This window comes from Myotis myotis, unplaced genomic scaffold (genome assembly GCF_014108235.1).
Source record: "Myotis myotis isolate mMyoMyo1 unplaced genomic scaffold, mMyoMyo1.p scaffold_m19_p_1, whole genome shotgun sequence".
Taxonomy (NCBI): domain Eukaryota; kingdom Metazoa; phylum Chordata; class Mammalia; order Chiroptera; family Vespertilionidae; genus Myotis; species Myotis myotis.
The window spans coordinates 55,551,299-55,574,464 of record NW_023416313.1 but is presented as its reverse complement, the minus strand read 5'-3'; the positions used below and the strand labels follow the sequence as shown (position 1 = coordinate 55,574,464).

Below are 23,166 nucleotides of genomic sequence, written 5' to 3'. Positions count from 1 at the left end.
ACCAGTTTTTACTTACTGGGGAGCAATAAAGTCTGGAAGAAGTCACATGCACAACTCTTCTTGGCAAGTCAGGAATACTGTCCTGGCCTATCCTCCACTCAAAACTCCAGCAAATAAATAAATATTTATTTATTTCCAAAATAAAATAAGTAATAAAGAAAAAGAAAAAAGTCATCACCACGGGATCTATGTAAAAAATAGTATAAGAAAAAGAAGAAAAAAAATTGTTTTTCAAATATATTTTATTGATTTTTTACAGAGAGAAAGGGAGAGGGATAGTCAGAAACATCGATGAGAGAGAAACATCGATCAGCTGCCTCCTGCACACTCCCCACTGGGGATGTGCCCGCAACCAAGGTGCATGCCCTTGACCGGAATTGAACCTGGGACCTCTCAGTCTGCAGGCCGATGCTCTATCCACTGAGCGAAACCGGTTACAGTGAAAAAAATGTTTAAGATATTGACAGCCTGGCCATCATGGCTCAGTGGTTGAGTATCACCCTAAGAATTAGGAGGTCATGGTTCAATTCCTAGTCAGGGGGTGTGCAGGAGGAAGCCAATCAATGATTCTCTCTCATCATTGATCTCTCTCTCTCTCTCTCTCTCTCTCTCTCTCTCTCTCTCTCTCTCCCTTCCTCTCTGAAATCAATGAAAACATATTTTTTAAAAGCAAAATTAAATTTCAAAAAACAAAATGGTTGAAACTGATTGGAGAAAAAAGGTTATGTTCAAGAAAAAGCACAAAAATAATATATAACAATTTAATTAAAGGAAACCTTCCAGGAATAAGACTTGAACCTACAGACAGAAAAAGGACACCATATCCCAGGAAAATATGATGCAGCATAATTCTATGAAACAGGTTCAATTGCAGACAACACTAAACACTCTAGCTCTTTTAAGAAGAATTTAATACATGGGGATTATATGCTTACAAAAAAGTTAAAAGGACTAGATGAGTAGGCTGAACTTGCAGAGATAACTTCCAGAATACCACCATAAACTAGCCCATCAGCGAGTCTGCAACTTCTACCATGATCAAGAAACAGAAATTAGCCGAAACCGGTTTGGCTCAGTGGATGGAGCATCGGCCTGCGGACTGAGGGGTCCCAGGTTCGATTCCGGTCAAGGGCATGTACCTGGGTTGCGGGCACATCCCCAGTGGGAGATGTGCAGGAGGCAGCTGATCGATGTTTCTCTCTCATCGATGTTTCTAACTCTCTGTCTCTCTCCCTTCCTCTCTGTAAAAAATCAATAAAATATATTTAAAAAAAAAAAAAAGAAAGAAATAAACGGAAATCAGAAAGAAGCTGCCTGGTGTACAGACACCAGTCTGCAGACTACCTTTGCCCAGATCCAAAGATTGGGAAGCTTCTTAGTCTGTTTGGGCTGCCATAACAAAAACACAGTAGACTAGCTGACTTAAGTAACAAACATTTATTTCGTGGTGAGCTGAAAGCAAACCCCAGCTTAGGAAACAGGGTCATTCTTCATGTGGGTGACTCTGTGCTGAAAGTATGGGAACAATCAGAAAAACAAACAAACAAACAAAAAAAAAAACCATTTATTTCTTATAATTGCGAAAACTAAGATGTCGGAAATTGAGGTACCGGCAGATTCCAAGTCTCTTGGGAGCTCGATTCCTTTATCCTAGACAGTAGTCGTTCTGCTACGTTTTCACATGATGGGAAGATCAAGAGAGCTCTCTAGAGCAAGCATGTCAAAGTCGTGATGGCCCACAATGAATATTTTTGTGGCCCAGCCAATATAAATTGTATGTAAGAAACGTTTTAATAAAAATTTCGTAACTTAATTTTTACAATATCCTGTTATGCATAACTAGAGGCCCGGTGCATGAAATTTGTGCATGGGGGGGGGGGGGGTCCCTCAGCCCAGCCTGCACTCTCTCCAATCTTCTGGCTCCCAACTACTCGCCTGCCTGCCTGATTGCCCCTAACCACTCCCCTGCCAGCCTGATCTATGCCTAACTGCTCCCCTGCTGGCCCAATTACCCCTAACTGCCCTCCCCTGCCAGCCTGGTCACACCTAACTGTCCTCCCCTGCTGGCCCGGTTGCCCATAACTGCCCTCCCCTGCCAGCCTGGTCACCCCTAACTTCCCTCTCTTGCCAGCCCAATTGCCCCTCACTGCCCTCCCCTGCTGGCCTGGTCGCCCCCAACCGCCCTCCCCTGTAGACCTGTTTCCCCCCAAATGCCCTCCCCTGCAGGCCTGGCTCCACCCTGTGAAGAGCAGCTACAGTGTTTGGACAGGTTCAAGCCTTGGACTAATAAGAGGGCACAGTCCTCTCATGGCCACGTGCAAGTCCCAGCTTGGAGGGCAGAGCCCTCACAGCACAATTATAGCCATCAGCTGTAGTTGTAAGCTTGAACCTATGGCCCGAACACGTGGCCCCATGTGCCTGAGTGATGTGGGCTTGATAGAGTTCAGGTGAATGTAATTGAGTAGGATTGAAACCCACGAGAATGCTGTAAACATCTTGACCACACCCTTACTTTGCCTTGTGGAATCTGTCTATAAAATAAAGACATGGCTTGTAGTCCATGGCACTGTCTCTCCATCTGGGAGCAGCGTTCCACCCAGAACCAGCTCACTCTCTTGTCTGTCTTTTCTTCATCCTTCACCGCCCCCACTCAGGGTCACTGAACCTGGCTGAGCTGGTGTGGCACATAAGGCACCCTGGGACTGAGTAAGCCATGGCCGTGCCGGCTCGCCACACCCCCCAACTGCCCTCTCCTGCAGGCCTGGTCCCCCCCAACTGCCCTTCCCTGCTGGCCATCTTGTGGCAGCCACCTTGTGTCCACATGGGGGCAGCCATCTTTGTGTGTTGGAGTGATGGTCAATTTGCATATTACTCTTTTATTAGATAGTATTATTAATAATGAACTATAATGTCCGCTAATGACTGATTACTATAATCATGTTGCATTCACTTCCCTTACACACCTTACACACAGGCGCACCATTTCTATTGAATATTTTAGCAGCCGATTGCCACGTCATTAGTCTTGTACTGACTTGTTTGGTGTGCACAACAGGAAATATTTCACTTTCAGAGAACAAGAAAAATAGGTTTATTTGTGCTACGCTTATTAATTTGTGCAGTTATTCAGTGTCTGGTAAGTTAATATTCAAGAAAAAATATTTTTTATTAAAATGTTCTATTATTTTATGTTAATAACTACTCATTTATTTCAGCCCTTTGTATTCAGTATGTCTCTATTGAAATAAACCTACACTTCTATGAAACTTGAAGCTTTTGGGTTTTGTTGCAGCCCACATAAACTTAAACCTTGTTTATTTGGCCCTTGTTAGCCTTTGAGTTTGGCATGCTTCCTCTAGAGCAGGGGTGGGCAAACTTTTTGACTCGAGGGCCACAATGGGTTCTTAAACTGGACCGGAGGGCCGGAACAAAAGCATGAATGGAGTGTTTGTGTGAACTAATATAAATTCAAAGTAAACATCATTACATAAAAGGGCACGGTCTTTTTTTTTTTTTAGTTTTATTCATTTCAAACAAGCCGGATCCGGCCCATGGGCCGTAGTTTGCCCACGGCTGCTCTATTAGTAAGGGCACTATTTCCATTTACGAGGGATTCACCCTAACGACCTAATCACCTCACCAAAGTCCCACCTTCAAATACTGTCATATTGGGGATTAGATTTCAACAAATGAATTTTGAGGGCACACCTAAATTCTGCCCATAAGAGGGAGTCGACTGTTGGCCCTCTTATCACAAAGAGTTATCCATGATCCATGCCAGTCACGTCCACAGTTTCTTGACACTAATAAATACAGGTGCCAGACACTGACATGTCTGGTACTGCTGCCACAGACTAAAGCAAATGCCCACACTATTACTACTAGGTTTTCTAGTGAAAACAGCAGCAGAAAAGAAGCTTTGCCCTTGGCCCTCTTCCACCTTTCAAATCTTAGTTGGTTACTTGATGGCAGCTAAATCACATGCAGAGCCTGAGCTTTAAGAATTCTAGGGTATTCAATCTTTAGTAGATGGAATGCTTAAAAGAAGTTGAAATGGAGTTGAATAAAGTATCTTCAACATCTGCCTCATTGATTAACATGATAAATGTCTTCATGAAATTATTGGATGTCAAAGTTCAATAAAAAAAGATTCTTTTAAGCATCTTTTAAGCATTCAGGATACAGATCAAATTACCTAAAAGGAGAAAAATATCAGACTGTCCAAAAACAACATTAACAACATTAAAAGCTAAAAGATAAAGGAGCAATGCATTCCTTGAGAAAAGATAATGTGATCCAACTATTTTATTCCCAGCCTAACTTTGGTTCAAGTAAAAGGCAATAGGTAAACATCTTTAACATGCAAGAACTCAAGAAATATAGTTCCCATGAGTCTTTCTTGAAGAAAGTACTAGAGAACTTCAACCAATCAAAAGATGAATGGAGAAATAATAACAAAAGCATTGCCAATAAAAATTGAATCAATTTAGCTGTAGATCAAGAATAAAACAAGTACGAGAATTTATGGTTTAAGAAAAGAATGGAAATACATTAAACCTTGACAATGAAGAAAAATATATAATTAGTATAAATTACAGTGAAGGAGAAGAGATAGAAAGTAATACAAGTGTACTTTCCTCATTTTTTAATAAACAGGGATCAAAAGATAAAGATGACAAGTCCAAGTAATCATGGTAAAAGCACAGTTAAAAGTATAAAGGAAAAAATATTAAAATAATATATTTGACCAAAAGCAGATATTAGAAGAAAGGAAGAAGGGGATGTAGTATGTAGATACTATCAAAATAAAGAGAATTAAATGTAAACTAGTTATAAAAGTAACCAATAGAAAAACAGCCATTAAAAAAAAATCCAAAGAATACTTCACATTATTGGTTAATGGTGTAAGAAGGGAAAAAAATTCAGTTGATACAAAGTGAGGAATTTCCAGACTAATAGAAGATGGGAAGATATGAAGGAGAGAAAAAATCAATTCAAAATGAGGTTAAAAATGATTTAAAAAATTTTTAAATACAAGGAAAGTGTAACAAATAGAGGATGCAAAATTAAATTATAAAAAATGAATCTAAATATATCTATAAGTAGATTAAGCCTTAGTGAAAATAAAGATTATTAGACTAGATCTTTAAAAAATATTAACCTATATGCTTTTTGTTAACACAAATATACCCAAAACCTAAGGATATAGATAGGACAGCTTGACAGTAAAATTTTAGAAGATGATGTACTAAGAAAATACTAACAAAATAAAATTTCTCTTATTATATTGCAAATCAGTTTAGAAATCAGTAACAAAAATAGAATTAGAAGAAAACTTGTATGTTTGGAAATTCTAAAAGCCCAAATCCACATAACTTTTGGTTAGAAAATAAATTATAATGGAAATTAGAAAATATTTATGATGTGCAGTATGGGCATATTCCAGATTAAAATTATGACAATGCAGAAATTAGAGAGCAATTTAAAGGCTTAAGAACAACTATAATAATAAAAGCACAATATGCTAATTAGACCAGACAGTCGAATGACCTTCCGGACGAAGCTGGGGCGGTGGACGCTGAGGCAGAGGCAGTTAGGGGAGATCAGGAAGGTAGGTAGAGTGCTTAGGAGCAATCAGGCATGCAGGCTGAGGCTGTTAGGAGTGATCAGGCAAGCAGGCAGAGTGGTTAGGAGCAATCAGGCCAGCAGTTAAGAACCAAAGTTCCCGGATTGTGAGAGGGTATAGGCTGGGCTGAGGGACCCCCCCCCTCACCACCACCACTGTGCAAGAATTTTGTTCACGGGGCTTCGAGTATATTAGAAAGGAAAATGTAAAATTTAATTATCTAAATAAGCATCAAATTTAATAATTTATGAAAGAATAGAATAAATCAAAGGCAAGTAGACTAAGTAAGTTATAAAGATAATAAATTAATAAAAAATAAAAGCAAACATACAAATATAAAGACTAATTTAACCCAAAGTAGTTCTTGAATACTTAGTACGAGTCAGGCACTACTCATGGTAGGACTTGGGGAAGTAGCAATAATCAAATTAAGCCAAAATCCCTTCTCCCATGTAGTTTATAGTTTAATGGTTTGAAATATATAAAGTGTAAATAACTTTAGATTTATAGGAAAGTTGCAAAGATGGTATGGAGAGTTCCTATACAGTCCTCAGCAAGTTTCCCCAATTGTTAACATCTTACATAACCATGGTGCATTTGTCAAAACTAAGAAACTGTCATTAATACTTACTATTCATACACCATAGATTTTATTTGGAATTCACCTAATTTTTTCATTACTGTACTCTTTTTTGTTGATTGATTTATCATAGATTCCAATCTTCTCTTGAAAGATATCATTTCTTCCTCTCTTTCTTGAATATATTAATCATAGTTACTTAAAAGTACATGTCTAATAAATTTAATTTCTGAGTCATTTATGGGTCTGTTTTTATTGTTTATTTCTTCTCTTGGTTTTTAATTATTTGATCTTGTTTCTTGACATTCTTGGTGATTTATAATTGCATGCTGAATACTGCATATAAAACTTTTTAGGTACCAGCTGATGTTATCTACCAACAGATTAATGGCAGATTACCTTGTTCCAGTCAAGGCTGGGGGTCTCTCATTATGAGAGCTGGTTTATTTCTGGTTTGTCCTTATTCCAAAGATGTAGCTTTTACTCTTAATGTATATCTATTGAGGCAACTCAAATTAGAGCCTATTGTGTTTACCAGAGCCATTCCATCCTTGCAGGCCCTAACCTCAAATTTCTGTCTCCCTAGAATCACAAGACTGCCATGGGCAGTCACACATTTACACAATTTTACCTGCCCTAATCCATTTCCGTGGTGAACTTTTGTAAGATATTTATCTAAGATCAAAGAAGAAATAAAAAGCATCCTGGTAACAAACAACAATGAAAACACAACAATCCAAAGTCTATGGGAAACAGTGAAAGCAGTCCTGAGATGGAAGTTCATAGCTCTACAGGCTCCCTCAAAAAACAAGAAAAAATGGTAATAAATTATCTAACCCTACAACTCAAAGAATTAGAAAGAGAGAAACAAGAAAAGCCCAGAGTAAGGCGAAGGAGGAAATAATAAAGATTACAGTGGACATAAACGACATAGAGACAAAAAAAAAATACAAAAGATCAATAAAACCAAAAGCTGGTTCTTTGAAAGGAGAAACAAGATTGATGAACCTCTAGCCAGGCTCACCAAGAAGCAAAGAGAGAAGACCCAAATAAACAAAATCAGAAATGAAAGAGGTGAAGTAACAACCAACCCCACAGAAAAACAAAGGATTATGAAAAAAATACTATGAACAACTCTACTCCAACAAACTGGACAACCTAGACAAAATGGACATTCTTATAAAAATACAAGCTTCCAAAACTTAATCAGAAAGAATAAAAAACCTGAATAAGCCAATAACTATCAAAGAAATTGAAGCAGTAATCAAAAATCTTCCAGCAAACAAAAGCCCTGGTCTGGACAGTTTTACAAGGGAGTTCTATCAAACATTCAAAGAAGAACTAAAACCAATCCTCCTCAAACTACTGCAAAAAATTTAAGAGGAAGGTACACTTCCAAGCTCTTTCTAAGAAGCCAGCATTACCCTAATTCCAAGACCAGATAAAGACATCACAAAAAAGAGAACTACAGGCCAATGTCCCTGATGAAGGTAGATGCTAAAATCCTCAACAAAATTCTAGCAAACTAGATCCAGCACTACATTAAAAGATCATACACCATAACCAAGTGGGATTTATTCCAGGGATGGTACAATATCCACAAATCAATAAATGTGATACATCACATAAACAAATTGAGAGACAAAAATCAAATAATCATATCAATCAATGCAGAAAAAGTATCTGACAAAATCCAACACCCTTTCTAGATAAAAACCCTCAGCAAAGTGGTAATAGAGGGATCAACCTCAACATAATAAAAGCCTTATATGACAAACCTATAGCTAACATCATACTCAATGAGCAAAAACTAAACTCATTTCCCCTAAGAACAGGAACAAGACAATGATGCCCACTTTCACCACTCCTGTTCCCATAGTACAGGGAACTCATAGTACTGCTAGCCATAACGATCAGACAAGAGGAGGAAATAAAGGCATCCAAATTGGAAAAGAAGAAGTAAAACTGTCCTTATTCGCAGATGACATGATATTGTACATAGAAAATACCAAGGACTCCATCAAAAAACTACTAGACTTAATAAATGAATTTGGCAATGTAGCAGGATACAAAATTAACACCCACAAGTCCATGGCTTTTCTATACACCAATAATGAACTCACAGAAGAAGAAACTAAAAAAAAAAAATCCCATTTACCATTGCAACAACAAAAAATTAAGATACCTAGGAATAAACTTAACTAAGTAGGTAAGAGACCTGTACTCAGAAAACTACAAGACATTGAAAAAAGAGATAAAGACATAAACAATGGAAGAACATACCGTGTTCATGGATTAGTAGAATCAACATCATTAAAATGTCCATACTACCCAAAGCAATTGATAGATTCAATGCAATCTTCATTAAAATAGCAACAGCATATTTGTCAGACCTAGAACAAACTCTCCAAAAATTCATCTGGAATAAACACACACACACACACACACACACACACAAAATAGCCACAGCAATCCTGAGAAAGAAGAACAAAGTTGGAGGAATCATAATACCACATATCAAGCTATATTACAAAGCCAAACTTCTCAAAACTGCCTGGTACTGGCACAAGAACAGACATACAGACCATCAGAACAGAACAGAGAACCCAGAAATCGACCCAAGCCATTATGCTCAATTAATATTTGACAAGAGCATTCAATGGAGTCAAGGCAGTCTCTTCAATAAATGGTGTTGGGAAAATTGGTCAGATACATGAAAAAAATGAACTAGATCACCAACTTACACCATACACAAAAATAAACTCAAAATGGTTAAAAGACTTAAATGTAAGACGGGAAACCATAAAAACCTTAGAAGACTCCATAGCAGCAAAATATCAGACATATGTCACAGCAATATCTTTACTGATACAGCTCCTAGGGAAATGGAAACTAAGGAGAAAAAAAACAAATGGGACTACATCAAAATAAAAACTTCTGCACAGCAAAAGAAACCATCCACAAAACAAGAAAGCTCACTGCATGGGAGAACGTATTTGCCAATGCTATCTCTGATAAGGGTTTAATCTCCAAAATTTACAGAGAACTCATACAACTTAACTAAAGAAGATGAACAATCCAATCAAAAAATGGGCAAAGGACCTAAATACTTTTCAAAAGAGGACATACAGAAGGCCAAGAGACATATGAAAACATGCTCTAAGTCACTAATCATCCAAGAGATCCAAATCAAAATGACAATGAGGTACCATCTCACATCTGTCAGAATGGTTATCATCAACAAACGAACAAATGACAAGTGCTGGCAATAATGTGGAGAAAAAGGAACCCTCATGAACTGCTGGTGGGAATGCAGGCTGGTACAGCCACTGTGGAAAACAGTATGGTGTTTCCTCAAAAAACTAAAAATGGAAACTCCCATTTGACCCTGTGATCCCACTTCTAGGATTATATCCCAAGAAACTAGAAACACCAATCAGAAAGGATATATGCACCCCTATGTTCATAGCAACACAATTTACCATAGCTAAGATTTGGAAACAGGCTAAGTGCCCATCAGCAGATAAGTGGATTAAAAAACAGTGGTACATCTACACAATGGAATACTATGCTGCTATAAAAAAGAAGGAACTTTTACCATTTGCAACAGCATGGATGGAACTGGAGAGCATTATGCTAAGCGAAATAAGCCAGCCAGAGAAAGATAATTATCACATGATCCCACTCATATGTGGGATATAATGAACAACATAAACTGATGAACAAAAATAGATCCAGAGACAAAGTAATACTGAACAGACTGTCCAACCTCAGAGAGAAGGCAGGACAGGGGTGGAGGTAAGAGATCAACCAGAGGACTTATATGCATGCATATAAGCATAACCAATGGACACAGACACTGGGGTGGTGGGGGCTTGTCCTGGGGGATGGGAGTGGCCAGGAGGGAGGGTCAATCGGGGAAAAAGAAGACACATGTAATACTTTAAACAATAAAAAATAATAATTGTAAATAAATAAATAAAAAGAAAAATATATTTATCTATTTTGTTTTATTTAATCATCACAACAAACCTATGAGGCAGGTATGTGAGTCTTATTTAGGGACCTTGTTTACTACTGTATTTGTAAGATCTAAAATTATACCTCACAAACAGGTTGAATTAAGTACCTCAAAGAATAAAAAAGATGCCAATTAAAAATGAGAAATTATTTTTGCCTCTCTCTCCCTCCCTCCCTCTCATTTTTGCAGATGTAATTAGTTAAGATGAGGTCATTCTGCACTAGGGTGACCCCTTAATCCAATATAACTAATGTCCTTAAAATAAGAGAAGAGTTCAGAAACACACAGGGAGAGCACTATTTGAGGACAGAGGCAGAGACTAAAGGGAGGTATCAACAAGCCAAGGATTGCAGCAATAACAGAAGCTACGAGAAGGGAAAAACCTGATTCTTTCCTACAGAATTTAGAGAAAGCATGGCCCTGTCAACACCTTAATTTCAGACTTTTAGCCTCCAGAACTGTGAGAGAATAGACTTCTATCGTTTTAAGCCACCAAATTTGTAGTATTTTGTTACAGCAGCCCTAGAAAATTAGTACAGTAATCTTGGACAATAAATATTATCTAACTCACAGGATTATTAAAGGGATAAACAACAAAAACTATAAAGAGCGTAGCCATTCTGGCACATATTCAATGTAGGGTGGGACAAAAGTAGGTTTACAGTTGTTTGCATGGAAAATAATACTATACTTTGTAAATAATAATACAAGAATAAACTCCATATTTTGAGTACTTCACTGTAAACCTACTTTTGCCCTATCCTGTATTCAGGAAGTGCTGGCTATGGTTATCGATAAGTGTTGCTAATAATTGTATATTGTGTAGTTATAATAGGAATTACATGTCTCTCCCAGAAAGAAATATTATCCCCCACTCCCACCCCCAATCTTTTAGCTTAAAAGGTTGGAACACCTGGCATCTCCCTACTCAAGGACCTCTCCCAGTAATGGTAACTGAGCAGCACACCAAGGATTCAGAAGTGTTTGCCTGGCCATTAGACTCAACCTTTGGGAAACTCTGGTTGACACCACTTATATTTCTTTGTCTGGAAGTGGAAGAGGGATCAAGTCAATAGGCATCCCTCAAACTCCCCAAAATAGAACCATCAATCTTGGCCTAGGTGACTATCACATTGAACATTTTCAGGCAGCTTTTTCAACCTTGGAGGTTTGGGCATCCTGCCAGTAATGAAGATGTATTAATGCTTAATGCAGCTTAATGTAATAGGTGTCATGTTCATAATTTACAGAAGCTCTTTCTAAAGCATTAAATTCATTTATACTTCTTAAAAGCTACTCAATCGTGGGGGCTTAGTTCGGTAGGGTTTCTTTTTTAGGATCAAATGATATATAAATTGTTAACATATCCAAACTCATCCATTAGTGCATGTGAAAGCAATAAATGTGCCAAAGTAGCAATAACATGATCGAGGAAAGTCATTGTGGTCATTAGGGCTGAAAGGGTTTCATTTATGGCCCTGGGAAAGAGAATGAAGGCTGTAAAATAGACCCAGGAGCTCCCACTGACCAGGCACCCTGCCTCATTATGCTCAAATAAAAATAAAACAAAATGTATATTTTAGGTGTTCAAAGTGGCAGTGGGTTTTGCCTTCTGTTTTATAGTACCTTGTCCCTCCTTCTTCCATCCGCCATTTTGAGAAAAGAAAATGAAATGGATTGATGAGGGCTTCACATCCCAACTAACTGTTTATAGAATATTGATTGGCCTCTTGGTAAATAACTCTAAACAAAACAGGGGGCACACCGAATGAGAGCCCTTACTTGTTGGACAGATCTGGGAGGTCAGGAATTGATGGAATTATAAATCTTAGTCCCAGGATCATTTCCAAAGTAGCCCTAGGAACAACATAGGGATGAGAAGAAGCTATAACTTTGTGTATCTGATGAAGGAACCACTATTGCCCCCATTATGATCTGCTGGCATCCACCATTACTCATGTCCATGTGAGTCAAGTTCTTGCCCGCCCCCCGCCCCCCCAAAAAATAATTTTGCAGTGCCAAGAAGCACTGCAAATAGAAGGTGGGAAAGCAAATTAATAAAAAATTTTGAGTCAAGTTATTCTAACTAAGTTAGTACTGCCCCTTGGTATAATTAGAAACACCTGAGAGTTTTAATAAATTAGCAATATCTTGATCCCACCCCAGATAATAAATCTCTAGGAGTAGAACCTGACCATCAGTTTTTTTAATGTTCTCCAAGGAATTCTCGTGTGCAGCCACAATTAAGAACCATTCATTTAACTAATATTACAAAGGTTCTAAGTAAAGATGATATAACACAGTTAGTCATTTCTTCTTATTTAGCATTCTCACGGACAAGTGTTGCAGGCATTCAGTGCTTGCCTAAGTATGCCCTTAAGAACTTGACACTCTGTTCAGTCTCCTCTGCTGGAGCTTCTGAAATCAAGGAGGACTCTCCACCTAGGAGTCACTTCAGTGCCTGAAAAGCTAAAGGCTTAAAGTGTTGTTTGTTCTCCAAATAAAGAACCCACCCATCCTCCGTTCACAAAGCATACCAGGTCTTGCTATATGGTGCTGGCCCTCACTTACCTGAACAGACAGCTGGAACAGTGATTATCAGACATTTTACCACGGAGGAAACTGCTGAAGATGTTGCTCTTAACTTCTGTTTCTCTATGAAAAGTCACACTTGTCAGCATTGCAGGAGAGCTGGGATCAGGAGTCTTTGCTGAGCACAGTCTGAATAAGGGTGATGCAAGGGGCAAATATGGGGATAGGGGCATTCTAAGTAAAATTCAGACAGCCCAGTAAAGGATCAGGGAGTAAGTGTATCTAACCACCTCTAATTAAGTCATGTCATGTAGCCAGATTCGACTTGGAGAAAGAAATGCCTACAGTAATTGCATTTAGTTCATTTTGTAGCATGCGCCCAATCATAACTGCTAATTCAATTGTACGTTCATTCTGCCAGCTCATTGCCATTAAGCACACATTTAATTACTTCAATAAAGAATTAATATGCAGCACACAAAAGGAGGGACAGAAAACTGTGCCAAAGCACACAGCTGCCCCAGCGTTTAGCCCAGAGATAAAACAAGAATGTCATTGGGCAGCATAATCCTGCTCCAAATACATCATTATTAGATGAACATTCCAGACTTTTATTTTCATGCTTGTTATGCACCATTCCACATGCATATATTTCTGTGGCACCAGAAAGAGCTGTAACGGGCACCTGACAGCTTTCCATTGTTGTCTCAATCACACACACCCCACCCACCCGGTCTTCCCCCAGGCTTGTAAGGTTGCGCTTATCTGGTCTCCAGGCGAAGGCTTACAGTCCCTACATTACAACATCCTGCGATAAGGACCCTCACTTGACATTGTTTCTGCCTGTGCTGCAAACAAGTGACAACACTGGCATGTATAAAAAGAGAGAGAGGGAGAACAACAAAGCCAGAGCTGCCTCCCCCCACCTCCTCCCAACACCACCTCAAAGGACAGCCCATCAATTCTCTAGGATGTACACAATCATTATTGTAGGGGAAACAAAGGCCAGTGTCAATTGTGCAGTGTTATAAAGCAGTCCCTCAAATTAAAACCATGTACCTAACTGCATCTGATGGCAGAAGCTATTTAGCAGTGATATTTTACGGAAAGGCAATGAAAAGCAATAACTGCTTTATTTAATGTATCTGTTCAATCCAGCTGCCCTGGATAGGCCTTAATAGAAGCTGTCGATCAATGTCAGGCCCTTAGAAATAACTGCAGCAGACTGCAATAAACATGAAGGAAAGATAACTAGAACTACTGATCAGCCTCTTGTTACCTTCCTTGTGCCCAGAAATTTGTCATTTGTTTATCCTGCTCATAATAGCTGGCTTGATGATTATCATCTTACCCACCTGGCATTGTGGTGGGCACACCACAGTGGGGAGCGAGAGGAGAAGCAGCATTGGAAGAAGAGGGAGGAGGAAGAAATATGAAATGTATAAAAAGGTAAGGAATAATGAAAGAACGTTTGTGCAGGACAGGAGAGGTTACATCTCCTAAAGTGGGCATTCTGGCACCCTTGTTAAAATGCTAGCCTCATTCCTCCTTTCTTGACCACCTCCTGACAGGTCTTCCCTTAAAATTAATTAAATAGCACATGAATGTTTAGTTTCAGTGTCTTTAACAAATCTTTGTGCTACCAGGAAGACATGAGGAAGGCTTATAGCCAGGACAGCCCATACCCATCCATTACTTCACTGGCCTCTCTATCCATCCACCCTCAGCACCAACTCTTTCTCATCTGATCTCCTCCCTATCCTTACACAAGCTCGTCCACTCTCATGTCCTTACCATCTATAACAGGGGCTGGCAATCTACAAGCCATGGACTAATCTGTTTTCTAACATTTTTTTGGGAACACAACAACATCCATTTGTTTAGGATTTGTCCTTGGCTACTATGGTGCTAAGATACAGTTGAGTAGTTGTGGCAGATACTGTATTGCCACAAATACTCAAGCTGCTATACCCCCAAAGCCTACAATATTCACTACCAGGAAAAGTTTGCTGATCCCTGATCCATATATAAATCATTTCTACATATGCATATGTATCACCAGCCCAGACCTCTCTTCTTTGTCATCACTAGGCCTATCTTTCCATCTGCCCTCCACCTCATCCTTCCATCTGGCTGTCTACATACAACTCACATGTAATATATCCAAAATCTAATTCATTTTATTTATTTTTCCAAACCCACAGTTTCTCCTATTTTGTATCTCAAGTCATGGCCTCACCATCCCTTATACACTGAGATGTAAAAGCTGAGCCATCTTTTGTATAAACCTCATTTTATTTTCCTTTCCATCCCCTTCCTTATCACCTGTCCCCTCTGTCACTGAAATGTACCTCAAATACATCCTATCCCGCCTGTTTAGAGACACTCCCCCTGCCCATTCTGCCCTTTCATTTGCCTGGACTTTCACAACCTCCTAACCAGTCTTCCTGCTTCTAACCCCTCTGTTACAATGCCCCTACCAGATCTATTTTCAGACACAAATATAATTAAAACGATGGCATTTATTTAGTATTAAGTACCTCCCAGGCACTGTTCCAAGTACTTTCCATGTATTTATTTACTCATTTAATCCTCACTAAACCTTATAAGACAAAGTAGGTCCTATTTTCATCCCCATGAGGAAATTGAGGCTTTGAAAGATTTTATGAACTTGCCGAGGTCACACAGTTTGCACATCACTACACTGGCTCTTGAACTCAAGTTTGTCAGTAGGTAAAGCCCAAGACTTTCCCCACAACTATAATGCATTTTCCTTATTTTCAAAATCATTAACAGTTCCCTACTCCCCACAAAATGAAGCTAACCTTAATTCATATGGCATTCAAATTTCCACCTTTCCTTTCTAGGTGTTTCCTCACCACACACTATCTAAAACTGCTCTTGACATGTAGTAGGCCATTAATACACTATGTGATTGTGCAGGTAATGGACCACCCTCCCCATACCCACTCCAACTTTCCTAGCAGAATTAATTGTTCCTTCCCGAGTGCTCCTATACTACTTCCGTTATCTTGCAGGGTAACACTTATCAAACTGTACTATATTTAAGAGTGTGTATCTGTTCCTCCTAAAATATGTTTCAGGTCTTTAAAAGAACGGTCACAGTGCTTCTAGGTTGAGACCAGGATTTGTACCTGGGAAGCTGCTACGCTTTGTCTACATCTCCATCATTAGGGCCCAGATCACTCTGTACATTAATCACCACCTTAACCACAGTTTCAGCTACTCATGGTCAACAGCAGTCCAAAAATATTAAATTAAAATTTTCAGAAATAAATAATTTATAAGAGTTTGATACTATAAATAAAAGGCCAAGCAACCAGCCGACCAGCTGACTGGCCAACCAGCCAGTAGGTATGATACACACTGACCACCAGGGGGCAGACACTCAACGCAGGAGCTGCCCAGCAACAGCAACTCTCGCACTCCAGGACCCCTCGGGGGATGTCAGAGAACCAGTTTCGGCCCAATTCCCACAGGCCAGGCCAAGGAACCCCACCTGCTGGAGGGACCCCGCTCACTCCACAGATGCCCTTCGAGCCTCGGCGCTGCCCCAGGTGTGGCCAGCCAAGGAGGGACCGCAGGAGGTTGGCTCCAGGGCATATCCACCCCATCTCGCTCAGTCCCACCCTACTGGCCACCTTCTAATTAATTTCCTTTCAATGTGCACGAATCCGTGCACCAGACCACTAGTGGCATGATAAAATCTCACTCCATCCAGATCTGTTCCACCTAGGACAAGATTCATCCCTTTGTCCTGCATATTCACACTGTATATGGTACCTACCTGCTAGCTACTTAGTAGCCATCTCAGTGCTTATATTCAGGTAATCTTTTATACTTAACTAGAGGCCCAGTGCATGAATTCATGCATGGGGGGTCCAGCTGGCCTAGCCCTAATCAGGGTGGATCAGGGCCTGGCCTGTCAGAAGGAGGAGACAGTGGGAGATTGGCCAGCTGACCCAGCCCCCATCAGGGCCCGATCAGGGCCAGGACAGCTGGGGGGAGGGTCCACGGGCAATTGGCCGGTGGGGTCTGCCCCCAATTGGGATAGGGGGGTTGGTTGGGGGTCAATGGCTGGGGGAGGGGCCAAGGGTGGTTGGCTGGCCGGCCCTGCCCCTGATCGAAGTGGGGTGGGGGGGCTGATCAGAGATGGAGGTGGCTGGGGGGAGGGGCCATGGGCCGATTGGGGTGGTGGGAGCCCATCAGGGGCAGGGCCAGCCAGGGGGAGGTGCCACAGGTGGTTGGCCAGCCGGCCCTGCTCCTGATTAGGGTGGGGGTGCCAATCTGGGGTGGGGCTGACTGGGGGAAGGGGCTGCCACCTGGGAGAAGGGCCATGGGGGGGGAGGAGGGGAGTTGGCCATGGCCAAGTGCTCTATTGGGGTGAGAGAGGCTGATCAGGGGCAGGGCCAGCTGGGGGAAGGGGCTGTGGGAGGTTGGCCACTGGCCCCACCCCCCAATTGGGTAGGTTCGCTGGCCCCAGTGGGCATCATAGCCACCGGTCATTACAGTCGTTATGGCATTATGGTCACTGGCTTTTTATATATATAGATAATGGCCCCAAAGTACAAGAGCAGTTTAAACTTTATCACAAGTATGTATGTATAGGAAAAAACATAGCTTATATAGAGTTTGATACTATCTGCAATTTCAGGCATCCACTGGGGGCCTTAGAACATATGCCTGTGGATAAGGGAGAACTACTCTATTTCAATCATTGCTCTAAATGTCTGTCCTCACAGTCCTCTTCTAGATATGAGCTCCTAAGGGCTAAAGGGACATGTCTCTGCCCTAGCCAGTTTGGCTCAGTAGATAGAGCATTGGCCTGCAGATTGAAGGATCTCGGGTTCAATTCCATTCAAGGGCACATAACTCAGCTGCAGGCTCGAACCCTAGCCCTGATCAGGATGCATGCAAGATGCAACCAGTTGATGTCTCTCTCACATCGATGTTTCTCTCTCTATGTCTTTCCCCCTCACTTCCACTCTCTCTAAAAATCAATGGAAAAATATCTTTGGATGAGGATTAAACAAAAAATAAAGTAAAGGGACATGTCTGATTCTTCTTTGTGTGCCCAGCACTTTGCACAATACCGAGAACAAATAGAGACTCAATAAGTCTTTGTTAAATGATTCATGAACATCAGTGTCCAAGAGACCTAAAATAAGGAGATGATGGGGGTTTTGATGATACAATGATGTGCCTGCACAAAAATCAGATGATCACAAACAATAAAATAGGTACTGTAGTACTCACAACAGATAGAACCGTGGCCCTAAGTTCTAGGCTTTAGTCTACTTTTGATTGGCTCCAGGGGCAGGGTGCATCGCTATTTTCTATTGCCTCCTTTATAGTACAGGACCTAGTTCACCAACATACTAAAGTCTTAGAAGTTTGTAAACAATGCGATGTTGCTTAAAGTATAAGAAACGCAACATTGCTGAATATTCCTTCCCTTCGCAACCATGAAATGATGCTGTGCCCTGAGGCTTAGTTCCTAAACCTCTTCTTTTCTCTCTCATTCAGTCCAAAAGTCATTTATTTGATCTTTGGAGAAAAACATTACCAGAGCTGAGATTTGGAAAGTCTCACTTCTAGTGACTCAGTACTCATAAGCCTATCTGTCTCATAGGTCTGAATTTGCATAGATGAAGCTATACATGTCTTGTGAGGAAAGAAATACCCTATTTTCTCTGCCTGGAGTCCAAGAATAAAATAAAATAGTTCACTTGATTCTAGACATAGAGAAGAGTCGTTATATCCCTCTGCATAACTCTGAATTCCTTCTCTGTGAGAGCGTGGGTCATAGAGCACATGTAAGCGTGATGATATGTGGCAGTCACTACAAGCACTGGGATCTCTTCACATTGGACAAGGGAGCACTCCCTGGTATTGGTCCTTGTGTTGAAAAAATAAGCAGTAAAGTAGAGCAGAAGACTTTTAAAGGATCTCTTTGCAAATAGGGGCTGAAACTGTAGGGTGCTTTGGTTAGTTGGAAGCTTTATTTGTACTTTGGCCTTGGCTTGGAAGGACAACATTTTGGAGATGCTCTTACCAGTAGTTAGTCAATGATCACTAAGGTAATTGGGTTCTCTGATGTGATGGATTGGAGTGCCTAAGAAGATGTCACTCACAAATTTAATCTCTCTTAGTCTTAAAGCACCATCATTCTTGGTCCAAAGAAAGACAAAGTCCAATGCAGGAGAAGAGAGTGATACTATACATTTTATACAGACCTTTCATTTGTAAATTTTAACAGGGAAGATAAAGTTTTGTGAAAATGTTTTCATAACTAAGACATCTGGCATAATGCCAAAAAAATAGAAAATTTAGATGTTCTTATTGATTTCTGTGTTATATAGAACAAAAGGTAAATAAATCACTGTGATTCCTGTCTTCTTTTCAAAAAAAAATAGCAGTTCATTTCATCAGCAAATGTGTATCTTTTGGTTATGTGAAACATATTAAAAAAAACTATTAATAGCATTATAAAAATTATGTGCTAGAAAATTACAACAACCCAAATTCCTTGGTCCTTAAAAAAATCATAGCAAGTCTAATAGGAATCAGTGCTCAAATATTTTTTTTTAATTTTCCCTAAAAACCTATTGATGTTTTTGGAAATTACTTTTTTGGTTAGATGAGAGAACACCATCATGTACCAACATTACTTTAAGTCTAATATGAATTCACCTCAAAGTTGCCTTCCCTAACCCCTTTTCAGGTTTGCTCTATGGGCTTCTCCTGAAATTTTGATACTGCATGTGAGTTTAAGAGCACAATGTGGCCATTCCTTTACTGATTAGCAACCCAACGCCTACCACCATCCACATACGTCCCAGCCTACCTTATTGATCATGTGATACAGTTCTGACCAATGAGATATATGTTTTTATTAGGTGGGATTTCTGGGAGAGCCTTGGTATCTTCTAATTTAAAAAAAAAGTTAGGGGGATACATTTGGCTGGTATAGTCCTTTGCTTCTTCCCCCTTCCTCAATTTCCTGACTGGAATGCAGACATATGGCCTGAAGGTACAATAGCCACCTTGTAACCATGAGGCAGTAAACGAGAGGATAAGCATAAACAGAAGAGATGGCAGAGTAAGCTATAGGACAAGCTTGGAGTCTGATGGCATCACTGAAGCATCCTACCAGTCCTGAGCAACCTTCCCCTGAGCTTCTTATTGTGAGAAATAAATAAACCCCATCCATCTCTTAAAGCCACTGTTAGATTTTATGTTACTATTTTCCAAACGCCTGATGAAAGTAAGAGCATGGGAAAAAAGAACAACAAAGTCCTGACTTTTTAGAAATATGAGCAAAGCAAAACAAAATAGGAGAGCCAAGTAAGATTTTTAAGGCACAAAATCTAGTGGTAGTTGGAAGGGTCTGCCTTTCAAGCTAATACCAGCATTGACTGAGTTCCCTAAGTGAAGGGGGAAAGAGGTTCCTGAGTCAGTGACTCAGAGCATTGAGCTCCTATTACACCATTCTATATTTTGAAATGAAGCATTTATAGTACTTTTAAGTCAAAACCTGTGTTTTAGGTCACAAGGGGGCAGGAGTAGGGGAGGACTGAGAAAGTGAAGAAGTTAAGGTTTCTAAGCTCTGATTCTGTTTATTCATCTAGTTTCCAATGTCCTGCCTATATATATATATATATATATATATATATATATATATATATATATATATAGAGAGAGAGAGAGAGAGAGAGAGAGAGAGAGAGAGAGAGAGAGAGAGGAGGGGGGGAAATGCAGGTGCTAATTGTTTGCCATTCATTTGCCATGCATCTATTCAGAGCTGCACATTCCTTGAGGTCAAAGACTGAGTCTTCATCCACTCTAGTGCCTGGCACATAGGAGACATTCCATAAATTCTTGTTGAATAAATGAATAAATGTCATTTCTATTTAATTCTCCTGTTGCAGATATTTCAGGTTTAACTTCTCTAAAACAATAATTCATATAGTAAAAAAATTAATTCCTGATTTTTTTCTTCTCTATATTCCTTGACCTTTCCTCATAAAAACACCATTTGTCTCCTAATATAGCTCCAGTTTCATTCCCATCGAAGGGTCTATGAGGAATCTATTGCTGTAAATAGAATAAATGAAGAGGGCAAGAGTTCTGCATCCTTACATTTGTCTCCCAAGAGTCTCTACTCCATTTCTGCCGCTTCTCTGCCTTCTGTGGGTAAATGGAACAAAAAGCTAACACAGTAGTTAATGAGAAAATAATCAGCTATTGCCTTTACAACACACCTAGCGCCAAAAACATCCATGGGGATCTGTTACCAACACTGTCACACAAAATTGCATAAATACCAGAGATGATAATATACAAATTAATTTGGATTCCATTTGTTTTAGACTTGGGGGGAGGGTTGGAACAATAGATAATCCCAGTGTTCTCTCTTTCACAGAAAATTGAAATAAACAACTTTCTAACTATGGATGAAGGAAGCTCCACCTGACAATTATTAAGCAAGCAGGGCTGAGAATCCACACCAGCAGCTGATCCATCCACGGTGCTTTTCCATATGGATATGGCTCTGACTGATGTCAGCCGCGCCATGCGCCATGCTGGGAACTTGAACACCTCTTACCCAGCATGGTGGCAGTGAGGTTGCTTTAAGCCTTAGGAATAATAATAACTTAAGTTTTTATAGTAGCTTTTAAGTCAAAAGATGTCTAAGTGACTTCCCCTACCCACCGGGTAAAATCTTTGTTTTCCCTTGCATTTTCAGAGCTTTGCAGCATGAATCTGAGATCACAAGTACAAGTGGCCTAAGTGGCTCAGGAAGATGAAGGGCTGAGGGGAGGCAGAGTGAATAGCACGCGCTAAACAAACTGATAGCAATGAGCTCCTAGAGGGAGCCACACATGGGGGAGGCTGCCTCTGGAGGCACTCAGAGGTAATCGCTAGTGTTCGCTGAAAGAGAAAGTGGAATTTAGCAGACCTCCAGGACAATTCCATCCCAAATTGGCACATTTAAACCCTCTGCAGGAGTGCCACTCAGAGCTTAATCTGCACCCCCACAGGAAGCCTCATTCTGCACCTTTCTCCAAGACTGAGCCCTCAGGCCTGCTCTTCCCTGGGAGGGCATCAGGAAGGAGTTGATGGCCCATTGAAGTAGCAGGACCATTACTGAGGCAGCTGGCAATATCCCCATGTTTTGTCATCCCCACTGCTCCATCACTACCATGGCTCTCAGTGCACAGGAATAAAGCAGGGAAGGGAATGGTCAATTTAACCCAGCATCAAAGGGGTATATTCTAGGCAGCCAATGACTTTGTCAATAGGAACTAGTTGTCTTCACAAAAACCAAGTAGTTAATCATCCTCAAAACCCCAAGAAGAGAAGGGGATGCAGGTGATTTTATGAGTGCAGGCTGGAGGAGGGATGAAGCTTGCTAAAGAAGATAGCAAGTATGGCTCACTTTGAGAATGGATGAACTTGCTGTTCAAGCCCTGTGATGCCAGCAGACGTAGGGGCCCAGACCTGACCCAATGCAAAGGGAGGGCCACTTCTCTTCCTCACACAGATACCACTAGAGAGGATCCCTGCAGTCCAGCCGGATAAGTTCCCTGAAATGCTGACTGTGGGGTAAGGGTCAGCACCTGGCTTTTGCAGAGTCTGTGCAATAAAGATACAAACCACAAACTCTAGAGCCAAGCCTACCTGGGGCAGATTTTCAGCTTTGCCATTTGTACCTGTAAAATGCTTTGCAAATTACTTACACTCTCTGAACCTCAGCTTCCTCATCTATAAAATATCTATAAGGTTGCTATAAATTTAAATGGCATGATTTATTAAAAGAACAAATTTTTTGGTTGTTTTTATGTTTAGATTCAAATTCCCAAACACTTAGAAAAATAGGCACAAAGCTCAGTTAGATCAGTAAAGAAATTAACTGTAAAATTATTCTTAAAATGTTTTATACATGCCTTTTTAAAAGGGAAACCATGCATTCTTATAACATACCAAGAGAACCTATATCAATCAATGAAGTCACCAATTTCCATCTTTGATACTACTCTGATTAATTTTTTAATTTGATGACAATTTTATCATTTTAATTATAATTTTTTAATTTGATGATTGTTTGATTTGATAATAAATCCAATCCCAGGGGTTTCCCTGCTTCGCTTTCTCCTGTCTCCCTAATCTATCACCAATGAATTTCTTGTAACCCACTCACGGGTCCTCTTTTGATTGCAGTGTATAAAAGAAGGTGCAAAACTGCCATTCTCTAGGAGCATTCCCTCAACTATTGAGATTTTGCTTCCTGCCATTTGTCGACAGTTTGGCTCAAATAAACTCACAAAAATTCTTCACAGGTTTGAATGTTTCTTACATTGACACTGACAATAATAAAGCTGC

General features: G+C 40.1%; 1 non-coding gene across 1 annotated transcript; it reads left to right on the top strand.

Annotated features, from left to right (window-relative positions):
• Positions 1 to 1,413: 1,413 nt before the first annotated feature.
• On the top strand, positions 1,414 to 1,529 carry LOC118661804. The gene has a single exon (XR_004969482.1). It is a non-coding gene; the product is annotated as a small nucleolar RNA SNORA65 (small nucleolar RNA).
• Positions 1,530 to 23,166: the final 21,637 nt, after the last annotated feature.